The sequence below is a fragment of the Staurois parvus genome, unplaced genomic scaffold (assembly GCF_062004578.1).
Source record: "Staurois parvus isolate SC_StPar_1 unplaced genomic scaffold, SC_StPar_1.0 ptg001400l, whole genome shotgun sequence".
NCBI classification, from domain to species: Eukaryota; Metazoa; Chordata; class Amphibia; order Anura; family Ranidae; genus Staurois; species Staurois parvus.
This window is the reverse complement of record NW_028319196.1, coordinates 904,963-918,884: the sequence shown is the minus strand read 5'-3', so window position 1 is coordinate 918,884 and position 13,922 is coordinate 904,963. Positions and strand designations below refer to the sequence as shown.

Here is a 13,922-nt window from a genome sequence, read left to right as displayed (position 1 = left end):
TGACGTACTTGTTTTTTCCCAATTTGTTGTAATTCTTATGGGCTGCAGCATGTTGCGAAACGGAACTAATGCACTGTGTAAAAATGCAACCCCACTTCTATTCACCGTGCACCAACGCAGTACATTAGTTTGCATTGAAACCATAGGATGTAAGGCAAATTGCCTTGTTTTTGCTTTGGGACTATGTTGGGCAATGTTGCCAAAAGTTTCTGGCATGTATAAGCCCTTAACCACTTCCAGTCCGGACACTTTCACCCCCTTCCTGCCCAGGCCAGTTTTCAGCTTTCAGTGCTATCACACTTTGAATGACAATTACGCGGTCATGCAACACTGAACCCATATGAATTTTTTTGCATTTTTTTGAGACAGATAAAGCTTTATTTTGGTGGTATTTATTCACCACGGGGATTTTTATTTTTTTTTGCTATATAAATGAAAAAGTCCAAAGATTTAGAAAAAAAGTGTTTTTCTTATAACATTTTGCAAACAGATAATCTTTCTTCATAAATCTTGGCCAAAATGTATTCAATTATCTTTTTAGTAAAAAAAAACCCAAATTAGTTTATAACCAAAAATATAATTTTTCTAATTTTTTTTATACATTTCTATTTTTTTTAATATTATTATTTATGTGTTTTTTTTACATACTGTTACCCTAACAGTACAGTGTCACAATGGTGACACTGTACTACTTGTGGGGGGTGAATGAAGATTTTTTTTTTTTATACTGATTGCTTTTACACCCATAAAGGCTATAAAAGCAATCATTTCTCCTTCTCTCTGGCTGCATTCTTGCAGCCATTGAGAAATACTGTGTGAGCTGTGATTGGTCACAGCTTGTCATATGGTGCTGTGAATAGCCTTGTACCATGTGATCTCTGTGATCATTCACAGATTTCACACGTAGTAAGCAATGATGTCATCATTGCTTACTACTCTTCATGTGATCACTGATTGGCCAATCACTGATCACATGATTGGGACCTCACACAGAGGTCCCGTACAACAACTGGTGTTCAACTGTGTTCTGTGTCCTGAGGACACAGTGGGCACTGGATCGCGGTGCTGCACAGTCCCAAGGAGCGCGCACAAGCAGGGAACGGGGAGGACGTTTATAAACGTCCATCCGCCCCTGCACTGCCACCGTCCAGCCGTTTATATACATGGGCCGGACAGGAAGTGGTTAAAGCAGGGGTGTCAAAATGGTGTCCCTCCAACAAGTCCCATCATGCCTCTGCCTTTGGGAGTCATGCTTGTAACTGTCAATCTTGCAATGCCTCATGGGACTTGTACTTTGGCAACAGCTGGAGGGCCACCAGTTTGGAACCTGCATTCACTATATCTGCTCTCCCACAGCACATAGAACATGGAAATGCAATTATTTTAGTAAATATAAACTGCTAAATATCTTTTCTCATCAGCAGTTGGAGCATTTCTATCAGTGTCCAGCAGAGCACAGGTTAAAGCTTGCAGGAGGAGTTTTCTTTCTACCCTAGGAGGATGCAGAACCCCTGACCTCTGTCTGGACAGTGCTGATTGGCCCTGTGCTGTTCACAAGTACCCTCCCAAGAAAATAAAAATCCTCTCTAGCAATACACACTAAAATGAGCATGTGCATGTGGCTACAGGTTCAGTCTGTCTTATCAGGAGATAAAACGTGGACATTTGAACAAGAGGAGGAGCAGAGAAGACAGGATTAAACGGCCTTTTTACACAATGCAGAGGATTAACCCCTTAGGTTCCACAGTGAGTATAACAAGCATGCTTTCCTGCATATACAGACTGATTGTACTGTTGTGGGTTTAGTAACACTTTCAGCCTGACGCACAAGGTTCATAACGTAATTTGCGGGAAATTCTTGAACAGTTTTACGGCCAAGCGGATCAACCAAGTCCTGGGCTTAGGAGGCAGCCAAAACAATATTGTCGATAGATAAGTGTTCAGAATGAAAAAAAAAGTGGTGGGATGCTTTATAAACCTGACAAGAAAGGCCTTGACATATAGGCGGCAATGTAAGAATGACTTTTTTACCCAAAATTCACACCACAAAGCAAGACTGACCTCACAGATGTAGATATTCGACTTCCTTTGTATCTCTGCGGTGATCACATTGTCATCTTTCAGTCTCCTGAGGGTAAAACAAATCCAGTTTGAAATACTTTTCTACAATTAAAATAAACTGAAAATTGTATTTTTTGTCATTTTTAAATGTTTTTTTTGTTTTCCGTTTCTACATTTTTAAATGGATGTTTTATATAAAGTGTATGTCTGAAATTAAAAATAAACATATTCGCTGCAATACATTTCCTCATGTCCAAACCATACAAAAATACTGCAACTACAATAAATTATTTGTCGATCTGCCAAAAATCCAGCACACCCCCAATTTCCTGTCTGGGCCGACAACACGGGGCTTTTGCTGAACTCAAATTCTTGCAACATTGTCAGCCCTGCCTGCTGGACTTCAGATCCCCACCTATGCCAGCAAAATAATGTTGCTGCCTTGACTTTCAATAGCCTGGCCTTATACTGAAAGGGCTCTTGGGTGATGTAGTTTGGTTTTTTTTTTGGGGGGGGGGCTATGTCAATAGGAATTGACATCCCTTACAAACCTGGTGATGTCACATAGAATAATAAAAGTTGTATCCAGGGCTTTTTTTCTCAGAGAATGGGTGAAGGAACTCCCCCTTTCTGAGTCCTCTTTGTCTCCACCCCCAACCCTCCTCTGAGCATGTCCCTTTCTTCCACCCCCTACTCACCTCCCAGTCCCACCCCTTTTAGAAAATACAGAATCAAGTATCATTTTGTGGTGGTAAGTAATTTGTATAGAATTTGTTAATGACAACAAGAAAATAAGTACAATAGATCCCCCCAGCAACAACAGACCCCACCCCAGCAACAACAGATCCCCCACACAACAATAGACTCCCCCAGCAACAATGGACCCAACCCCAGCAACAATAGGCCCCGCCAACAATAGACCCCACTGTAACAACAATAGATCCCCTGCAGTATCAATAGACCCCACCCCAGCAACAATAGATCCCCCACACAATAGACTCCCCCAGCAAGAATAGATCCCCCACACAACAATAGACTCCCCCAGCAACAATAGGTCCCCCCAAAAATAGACCCAACTCTCGCAACAATAGATCCCCTGCAGCAACAATAGACCCCACACCAGCAACAATAGATCCCCCACACAACCATAGACCACCCAAAACAAAACTTCAACCCCAGCAACAAAAGATCTACCCCAGCATCAACAACAGATCTCCCAATAGCCAACAACCTCTTTCTCAACATTAGATCCCTACCAGCAACATAAGACCCCCCAGAAACAATAGATCCACCACCAGAAACAATAGACCCTCACACAAAAACAGAACCCCACCAGTGACAATAGATCCCACAGTAGCCAGCATCAATAGATCCTCCAGCACACCCCACAACCCTTGCCATTACATACATTCAGTGCTGGAGGTGTCGAAAATGTGTTCCCCCTGTTCCCGCTGAAATAAAGCCCTGGTTGTATCTCTCTACAGGCACAAGCTATAAGAAAAAAATTAAAACATTGGCATGTTCCAGAGATAGAGAAGGGGGTGTGGGAATAAACTTGGGTAATGTCAGAAAAAAACCCTTTAAAGCAGGGGACTCCAAACTTTCTAAACAAAGGCCCAGTTTACTGTCCTTCAGACTTTGAGGGGGCCGGACTGCGGCCAGTGGGGGTAGAAAATGCCCCAGAATCAATGGGAGTAAACAATGCCCCATCATTGGTGTCAGTGGGGGGAATGGTGCCCCATCATTGGTATCAGTGGGGGGAATGGTGCCCCATCATTGGTATCAGTGGGAGGAATAGTGCCCCATCATTGGTGTCAGTGGGAGGAATAGTGCCCCATCATTGGTGTCAGTGGGAGGAATGGTGCCCTATCATTGGTGTCAGTGGGAGAAACAGTGCCTCGTTGTTGGTCAGTGTGAGGAATAGTGCTCTGTTGTTAGTGTCAGTGGGAGGAATGGTGGGAGGAATAGTGCCTCATCATTGGTATCAGTGGGAGGAATAGTGCCCTGTCATTGGTGTCAGTGGAAAGAATAGTGCCCCATTACTGGTGTCAGTGGAAAGAATACTGCCCCATCATTGGTGTCAGTGGGAGGAATAGTTCCCTGTCGTTGGTGTCAGTGGTAGGTCCCCAAGTGCCGGATAAAGGCAAGCAAAGGGCCACATCTGGCCCCCCGGCTGCAGTTTGGAGACCACTGCGTTAAAGTAAAACTGTATTTAATTAATAAAAAGCACAAAAAACATGTTTTGCAGAATCAATAGTTCCTGTATGTTTCACAACATTTGTATTTATTTATTTGACTGCAAAGTCAAAAACTTTCCTATTGATTCTATCAGCCAGTTACAAAGTTTGAGACTTCCTGTGATGTGACAACACTTCACCCTCTGTTCTGTGGACAACATTGTCATCCTCATACCAGCTGTGTCCTTGCAGACTACAATACTCGTGCCAACGCAATGTGGGCGTGTCCCATTAGACACGCTTTGCGCCAAACGCTCCTCCTGCACTGAGTTTCTGCAGTCTTCATGTTTCTGCCCATAAATCAGATGCCCATTTTTGATGCGTCATTTCAAGGAATGCATCGGTGACAGCCAGTTTGTGAAATGTCCGGTTGGGATTATGATCTTAAATTTCTTCTCATGGTAACATAAAAAACCAGATGTTGTTATCTCTGGGCTGGCAATGCTAAAGGAAATGCAGAAGACTTGGCCCCATACGTGATATATGGAAGGTAGTAAATGCCTGGCTCTGATAGAACACCAGTGACACCATCCCTCCCGCTCTGTGTGGTCCGCTCTATTTTTAATCCTGAAGAGGCAAACAAAATGCTTTGCTTCATGCTGTGTCCATGAGTGTCCAATGCCAGGAAAGAGGAAAGTGAGGTCTGGGTAATTATTCTGTTACTATCTCCAGTAATTGCCTATTAGAAGACTGTTATGGCCTCTGCTTCTGGATAAACAGTAATCTCCTTCCAAATTCACAGGTGACCAATCAGGTGACAGCGCTGTAATTTGGGATGTACTGCTAGGGAACCCAGTCACCCTTGTTTCTGAATACACAGCAGTACAGGCCTATCACTATTTCTGAATACACAGCAGTACAGGCCTATCACTATTTCTGAATACACAGCAGTACAGACCTATCACTATTTCTGAATACACAGCAGTACAGGCCTATCACTATTTCTGAATACACAGCAATACAGGCCTATCACTATTTCTGAATACACAGCAATACAGGCCTATCACTATTTCTGAATACACAGCAATACAGGCCTATCACTATTTCTGAATACACAGCAATACAGGCCTATCACTATTTCCGAATACACAGCAATACAGGCCTATCACTCTATTTCTGAATACACAGCAGTACAGACCTATCACTATTTCTGAATACACAGTAGTACAGGTCTATCACTCTATTTATGAATACACAGTAGTACAGACCTATCACTATTTCTGAATACACAGTAGTACAGGCCTATCACTATTTCTGAATATACAGCCATACAGGTCTATCACTCTATTTCTGAATACACAGTAGTACAGGTCTATCACTCTATTTCTGAATACACAGTAGTACAGGCCTATCACTATTTCTAAATACACAGCAGTACAGGCCTATCACTCTATTTCTGAATATACAGCTGTACAGGCCTGTAAGGGGGTGTCAAGGAATCACCACTCAAGCAGGTGGTGCAGGCAGCGAATCATAGATCACCTACTCAATTCCTGGTCAGCTGCCACAAGTAAACACAGTGATCACTTACAGTGGGGATCGAAAGTTTGGGCACCCCAGCTAAAAATTTGTATTAATGTGCATAAAGAAGCCAAGGAAAGATGGAAAAATCTCCAAAAGGCATCAAATTACAGATTAGACATTCTTATAATATGTCAACAAAAGTTAGATTTTATTTCCATCATTTACACTTTCAAAACAACAGAAAACAAAAAAATGGCGTCTGCAAAAGTTTGGGCACCCTGCAGAGTTAATATCTTGTACTGCCCCCTTTGGCAAGTATCACAGCTTGTAAACGCTTTTTGTAGCCAGCCAAGAGTCTTTCAATTCTTGTTTGAGGTATCTTTGCCCATTCTTCCTTACAAAAGTCTTCCAGTTCTTTGAGATTTCTGGGCTGTCTGTCACGCACTGCTCTTTTAAGGTCTATCCATAGATTTTCAATTATGTTGAGGTCAGGAGATTGTGAAGGCCATGGCAAAACCTTCAGTTTACGCCTCTTGATGTAATCCCCCGTGGATTTCGAGGTGTGTTTAGGATCATTATCCATTTGTAGAAGCCATCCTCTCTTTAACTTCAGCTTTTTCACAGATGGCATCAAGTTACCATCCAAAATTTGCTGAAATTTTATTGAATCCATTTTTCCTTCTACTCGTGAGATGTTCCCTGTGCCACTGGCTGCAACACAACCCCAAAGCATGATTGATCCAACCCCATGCTTAACAGTTGGACAGAGGTTCTTTTCATTAAATTCTGTGCCCCTTCTTCTCCAAACGTACCTTTGCTCATTCCAGCCAAAAAGTTCAATTTTAACCTCATCGGTCCACAGAACTTGTTTCCAGAATGCATCAGGCTTGTCTATATGTTCATTTGCAAAGTTCAAACGATCATTTTTGTGGTGAGGACGTAGAAGAGGTTTTCTTCTGATGACTCTTCCATGAAGACCATATTTGTACAAGTATCTCTTTATAGTGGAATAGTGTACCACAACTCCAGTGTCTGCCAGATCTTTCTGGAGGGATCGTGCAGTCAAACGTGGGTTTTGAATTGTTTTTCTCACAATCCTGCGAGCTGTTCTGTCTGATATTTTTCTTGGTCTTCCAGATCTTGCTTTAGCTTCCACTGTTCCTGATGACTGCCATTTCTTAATTACATTCCGAACAGAGGATGTTGACATCTGAAAATGCTTTGCTATCTTCTTATAGCCTTCTCCAGCTTTGTGAGCGTCAACTATTTTCAGTTTTCTAGACAACTGCTTAGAAGAACCCATGGTGCTGATTGTTGATGCAAGGTCATATGAGTCTGGGCATTTAAAACCTTTGAGATTGACATCACCTGGTCTTCCCAGACGATGATTGAGAACAATCCATGACACTGGCAGGTCTCAGCTTGGAAAGGGGGCAGTGCATGCTATAAATTCTGCAGGGTGCCCAAACTTTTGCAGACGCCATTTTTTTGTTTTCTGTTATTTTGAAAGTGTAAATGATGGAAATAAAATCTAACTTTTGTTGACATATTATAAGAATGTCTAATCTGTAATTTGATGCCTTTTGGAGATTTTTCCATCTTTCCTTGGCTTCTTTATGCACATTAATACAAATTTTTAGCTGGGGTGCCCAAACTTTCGATCCCCACTGTACTCACTGCTTACCTCTGGTGCTAGGGGAACCCCACAGAGGACTGATTTGCCCTCTTCACTGAGCTCATGGCGGCCATCTTGGGGGAGCCTGTGTCTGATTGGACTCAGAGCTCTCCTGAAATGTGCACAGCCAAATTGGACATGGAGAGGCTATATATAGTCCCTGCTGTGTCATTCTGGCATGCCCTGCAGTGTGCAGAGTGTGACATAGGGTAAGGTTGTTATCCATCAAACTGGGGACCGTCCCTCTTTTGGGGGTTCTGTCCCTGGGATAGGAGCATCCCTGGCGCTGTGTATAGTAAATATTGCAAAAAAAAAATGGCGCCACTAAAGCCACCTGCACATGCGCGACATTAGCGATTAACCTGCATTCGTGAACTGATTTTGTGGCTGCATAGTGCAATCACTCTGATTGTTTTTGCCTTTGCAGTTAAATAGCTGCCCACTGTACATGTTGGGTGGCACTTGTGCAGCTCACTCTCTTCCCATGTGCTCACCAAAAGCAGGGTGATGGTGGGGCGGAGAAATGCTACAGAATAGGGACAGAGACCCACTGGTTAGGGACAGACAATCTCAGCATAGAGAAAGGTTCCTGTGGAGGAGGGTCAGCTTGGGGTTTGTCCTATAAACCCTGGAAACTGCCTGGTTTGGGAAAAGACCCTTTCACCAGCCTGCATCGGGATTGACATATCCTGGCATTGTAAGTTGCCAGCACAGGACCTTATCCGCAAGGCCCATTTACAGGCTATGAGTAGCGCCCTCCTGATTCGGTTGCTAGTAGAAGAAGGCTAATTTGGCTTTTGGCTCCTCTGTAGCCAGTGGAGCAAAGTTTGATTGATTTTGGCTGTTCTTGGTCCTGCTGGTTGCAGGCTCAACTACTTCCCACTATCTTCTAGTAAGTTCTGGAATATACTGGGTTGGAAGAGGCAGACCCTGGGCTGTATATTCATACAGCCTCAGTCAATCCCTGGTCAATTGAATAACCAGCAGGGGGCTGAGGTGTGTATAAATAGTCTGGGGCCTGGAGGAGTAGACCCAGCATGAAGGGCTGCTGCCCTTCTTGGCAGATTAGCTGAAGCCTGCAGGAGGTTCAACAATTTCCCAGCTCAAGGAGAGCTGGGGGTCCTGTCTTCTTAGAGATGTTCATCGAGGTCCCAGCTCAAGGAGAAATGGGGATCCTGTTTTCTTAGAGATGTTCATTGAGGTCCCAGCTCAAGGAGAGCTGTTGGATCTATCTCTAAAGCTGCTGAGAACAGTCTGGAGAAAGTCTACTGAGGATCTGGCCTGGAGGCTCATGGTATAGGGTCTGGCTGTTACTGGAAGGAGACATCCATGTATACAAGGACACCGACAGTAGAGAGAGATTAGACCTTGGAGAAATTGTTCGAGTTGCTGGCTTAAGGCTGCTTCCATAGTTGGAGTCCACTACTTCTTATCACTAGATGGTTCATCTTGAAGAGTTTAGCTATTACCAGAGAGTGTCTTCTGTTACAGTTTGCACTAAATTTGGAGCATCCCAAGGCTCACCCTACACCCCAACCAAGTTTAACCAACACTGCTGCCTGGTTATTGTGTTGGGAAACTGCTGTGTGCCTGGCAGCTGTGCACAGGGATGTATTTACCACAAGGCAAACAAGGCATTTGCCTAGGGCAGCATTTTTCGGGAGGGCAGCACCAACCCCTGGAAGAAGGGACACTTGCGGCATGGGGACCAGGTGGGATTCAAGAGAGGCTGTGGGCTGCTTGGTGGTGTATGCAGAGCCCAACTCTCGTTCCCAGGGATGTCCGGAACTGTGAAAGTGTGTACCTTTCTCTCGCCAGGGGGGATGTGTGTTAGTGGAAGACTCTCTCGGGGGAAGGGGGGTCAGGGGGTTGTTGGTCAATGTCAGGCTCTCTCTACATGGAGGGGGAATGCCAATTATGTGTTGCCTAGGGCAGCATAAATCCTAAATACACCACTGGCCGTGCACTCAATAGGGAATAGCACTTGGGACAAAACTGCAAGACCAGCACACTGCTCATGTAGGGTTTGCAGATTGTTATGGCCAAGGGCAGACTGACCATTTGGAAACTCAGGCACTGCCCGAGGGCCTGGGGTCCGTAAGGGGCCCCATGAGATGCCCCTGGTACTTTTTTCATAGGCTTTTTTGAGTTTGGGCAAGGACACAGGGGCCCCATGATCCCCTATTGCCCGGGGGCCCCATGAGTTGTCAGTCCGCCCCTGGTTATGGCACTGTAAAAGTACCATATTGCCCATATGGGCCTGCTGTCCCTGAATTATCGGCAAGTGCAGCCGATAACCGGGAACTGCATATACTCGGTGATCTGCTGTGTCATTGGACACAGCTGATCACGTGGTAAAAGGCCGCTGTGATTGGTCTTTTACCACATCATGTGATCAGCAGTGTCCGTAGGACACAGCGATCATGGAGATCGTTTGGTGCGCGCCGCTGGGGGCATGCGGGAGGACGTCATATGACGCCTTCCCAGAACTGGACAACCACGCTGTAGCCGCCATTCGCCTATAGCGTAGTTGCCAAGTTGATAAGGAAGCATGGCAAGGTGTGTGTCCTATGCCAACATACATTTACTGAAAGGTGTCCCTCATTCCCATCTCACAAAGTTGGGAGGTATGCTGAATACACAGAATGCTGTCAGTACACATTATGTCCGGTCTAGGCTTGGCACAAAGGCAGACAATTTTGGTAAGTCTCAGTATACAGATGAGGATCAGTTCCAGTTCATGCTGAGACAGATGTGGATGGTCTCAGCCTACTTCCAGCCCCTCCACCCCGACACTATTATTAGACACATGTGTAGAGCCGTATCCAGGCTGGATGTGTCCCAGAAAACAAAGACACATTTATGTCACAAGGACCCCATGCAGCTGGATGTGGCAGAGAACAGAGGAGGGAGTGATGATGGGGGGGGAGAACCTAATGAGTAAAGGAAGACGGAGCAAGAAAGCCATGAAACAGGGAAAAAGTTTGTGCAGACAGACTGAACTTGTAGGAGAGCGGAAATATAATAAACTGGGGCAGAATAAAGGGGAACTTTTACACTGTGAGCCATTTATGTTGCATTTCATTGAACCCCTCCACCGGTCTACTATGTTTACAGGCAAGCTACACCATTAAACCCGTGGCTGTAGTAGTGAGTATCAGTGGCTGACATCTCCAGGTCAAGTCCTCTTCATCAGACCCTAACTGGCCAAAAAGACTTGTCCTAGAAATGCGCCTGCCAAGGATGCACACAAGGTTTAATAGAATAGCTCGCCTGAAAACATAGTAGAATGGGGTTCAGGGGTTCAGTGAGTTGCATCATAATTGGTTCACATTTCAAAATCTCCCCCTCTGTCTCTTTTCTGCTTGGCAGGACTGCTTTGACGCAGTGCTCTGGAAAGGTGGACTGGACCTTTGGTGGATTGTAAGAGCTATGTCAGACTTACTGCAGCTCCTAATATGTAGCACCCCCTGGCTGTGAATGAAAATCCAGAACCTTCACCAGAACGTCTGCATGGAAGCCTTTCAACCAGGGGATTGGAAACCTTCCCTCAGCTCTGGGTCACTCACCCCAGCCAGAAGGTCTTCAGCAAGGGGACTACACAACACAGAGTTGCCTGGATACCCAATACAGTAGTTCCAGGCTTGGTACGTTGGAGGCTGACTACCCACCCAACACAAATACAAAGAGGTCAAGGGTTTTCTTGCTGTTCAGACAGAGGGATCATCACCAGCGCCAGGCAAAACAACCCTACTTCTCCTGACCGTCTCATTCCTTTGCCCAAGGCAGGTCCACACTTGTTCCCCACATATATACCAATGGACTTACGAGGCTCAGTTTATTGGAACTCTTCTTCATCCTAGCAGCCCATAACTTCGTGTTTCCATAAAACATGGTTGGTAGGATACAGCTCTATGTCCAATGCAGGGTTCTCTCAACATTCAGAGTACACCAGCTTTCCGGCATACCCTACTAAGAGGAAAGGTTCATGGCCTTCCCCTGAGGAGGAGACCCATACAAGGTAGTTTACATTTTGAAGATGTGGACCTTGGAACACCCACAGGGGCCTTAATGTTATACAGATGATGGTCACATACAGGAAGCCGACCCAGAGCAATGCTGTTCACCCAAGGATGGAGTGTCCAGAGCAATGCTGTTCACTGAACGATGTTGTGTCCAGAGCAATGCTGTTCACCCAATGATGGAGTGTCCAGAGCAATGCTGTTCACCCGAGGATGGAGTGTCCAGAGCAATGTTGTTCACCCAAGGATGGAGTGTCCAGAACAATGCTGTTCACCCAAGGATGGAGTGTCCAGAGCAATGCTGTTCACCCAAGGATGGAGTGTCCAGAGCAATGCTGTTCACCGAAGGATGGAGTGTCCAGAGCAATGCTGTTCACTGAAGGATGGAGTGTCCAGAGCAATGCTGTTCACCCAAGGAGGGAGTGTCCAGAACAATGCTGTTCACCGAAGGATGGAGTGTCCAGAGCAATGCTGTTCACCGAAGGATGGAGTGTCCAGAGCAATGCTGTTCACCGAAGGATGGAGTGTCCAGAGCAATGCTGTTCACCGAAGGATGGAGTGTCCAGAGCAATGCTGTTCACTGAAGGATGGAGTGTCCAGAGCAATGCTGTTCATCCAAGGATGGAGTGTCCAGAGCAATGCTGTTCACCCAAGGATGGAGTGTCCAGAGCAATGCTGTTCACCCAAGGATGGAGTGTTCATACTGTATGTAGACAGTTCGGGCTCGTTCACACTTGACTCATTTCTAACTCTTGCCAAGCGCCCCTATAGCATTTGACAGGCGTTAGACAGGCGTTTGGGAAGCATTTTTAATGTTTCTCAAATGCTCCCCAAACGCCCTATGTGATTTTTTGAGGCGTTTGATAGGTGTTTGTCAAGTGTTAAAACCGCACCACAAAAGCCTATAATGAAGTTTAATGGTGTTAACGCCTCGCAAACGCCCCGCAAATGCCTGCTAGGCATATGAGGAGCATCACCATAGACTTGAATGGGAGGCTTCAGCTCCTCCTGACTCAACTTGAGGCATCAATTTTGCTGCAACGCTAAAGCTTCAGTGTGAACAGCACTGTGTGCTGCCATGTGTAGAATTTTCATAGGTGTTTGAGGAGCGTTAAAAAAGCTTCCCAAACACCTGTCTAACGCCTGCTAACAAAGCTAGTGTGAACTTAGACTTAGTGGCTAAAAGAGGCCAAAGGACATCAGCAGCACTGAGATGCAAAATAGGTTAAAAAAAAAAGGTGAAAATGGTGTTTTATGAAAGAAAACATATACAGAGTACCTTAGCCATCAATTAGAGTTTAGATCTCACTAAAAAACTTTGCAAGCTGGGAGACAATTTTGTGAATTATGGTCACAAATACAGATACTTAAAGGAGAAGTACAAAGCTCTTTTGGCTGTACTTCTGTGGACTACAGGAGTGCAGTTCGTTCTGCACTCCTGTGACCTGTTTTCAGCTGACAGCGGCCCGAAGCCGGTCCAAACTGGAGAACGATCCCAAGCGTGCCGTTGATAGCCTGAGCCAACCGCTTCCTACCGCTCCACAGTCCAGCGTGCCACTGAGCGCAGGGGGAGCAGAGCAGAGAGTGGTGACTGACAGTCAGGGCCGTGGATAAGGGGGTACCACCAGTCCTCCTGTACGGAGGCCCAGGCAGCTGGGTGAATCAGATGTGGGCAGGGAGGGTGATCGGCGTGTTGGGGGGGGGGGGCAATTACTGGAACTGATCCCCTGTATGGCTCTCTCTGCAGCAGCTGAAAGCTGGCTTCGTCTCCTCTCCATTCTACTAGCTTTTAGCTGTTGCAGAGAGAGCCAAACAGGGGATGGGTTCCAGTATTTGCCCCCCTGCTGCACCCATCACCCTCCCTGTGCTCAATACGTTCCCCCCTGCTGACCTGCCCCCACGTGTGCCCCCATAGTGCTGCAGACTTCCCTCCTCTCTTTCCCACCAGCAGCTACAAGGACACAATAGGATCCTTCAGGATGGAGAGTTGCGGAAGGGTTCTCTAAATATATCACATTTACCAGCCCCTACCTTTCCTGAATGAACACAATGAGTGATTGGTAACATTCACTCACTGTGTTCATTCATAACTAAAGCATGGTAAACTTTTTTTTTTTAGTGGGGGGCCCTGTCAGGTTAGATGTGTGGGGCCCCATGGTTTCTTACAGCAGCCCTGCTGACAGTCTCCACTCATCGGTCATGTGATCTCTGAGTTCTCACACTTGGAGCCACCATCGGACCGGTGCTGCATCCACCTAGGTAAGTATGATTTGAAAATAAAAAAACATCCCTTACTTCTCTTTTAAGTCCCATTTATACCGGGGTGATCCGCTGCAGATTGTTTAACCTGACATTAAACGATATCTGTATTCTCAAAAATAATCCATACACATCCACTACTGATTGGCCCAGCAATCGATTTTTGTATGAAAGTTTTCTTAGGCCTGGTTCACACCTAGGCAG

General features: G+C 45.6%; 1 protein-coding gene across 2 annotated transcripts in view; it reads right to left on the bottom strand.

The window, feature by feature from the left end:
• KANK2 (KN motif and ankyrin repeat domains 2) overlaps positions 1–13,922 on the bottom strand; it is a 163,580-nt gene that overhangs the window by 80,405 nt on the left and 69,253 nt on the right. For both annotated transcript variants that reach the window (XM_089661885.1, XM_089661886.1), the window contains exon 2: positions 2,062–2,128. The gene's annotated coding sequence lies outside the window, so the exon portion shown is untranslated. The remainder of the gene's footprint in view (positions 1–2,061; positions 2,129–13,922) is intronic.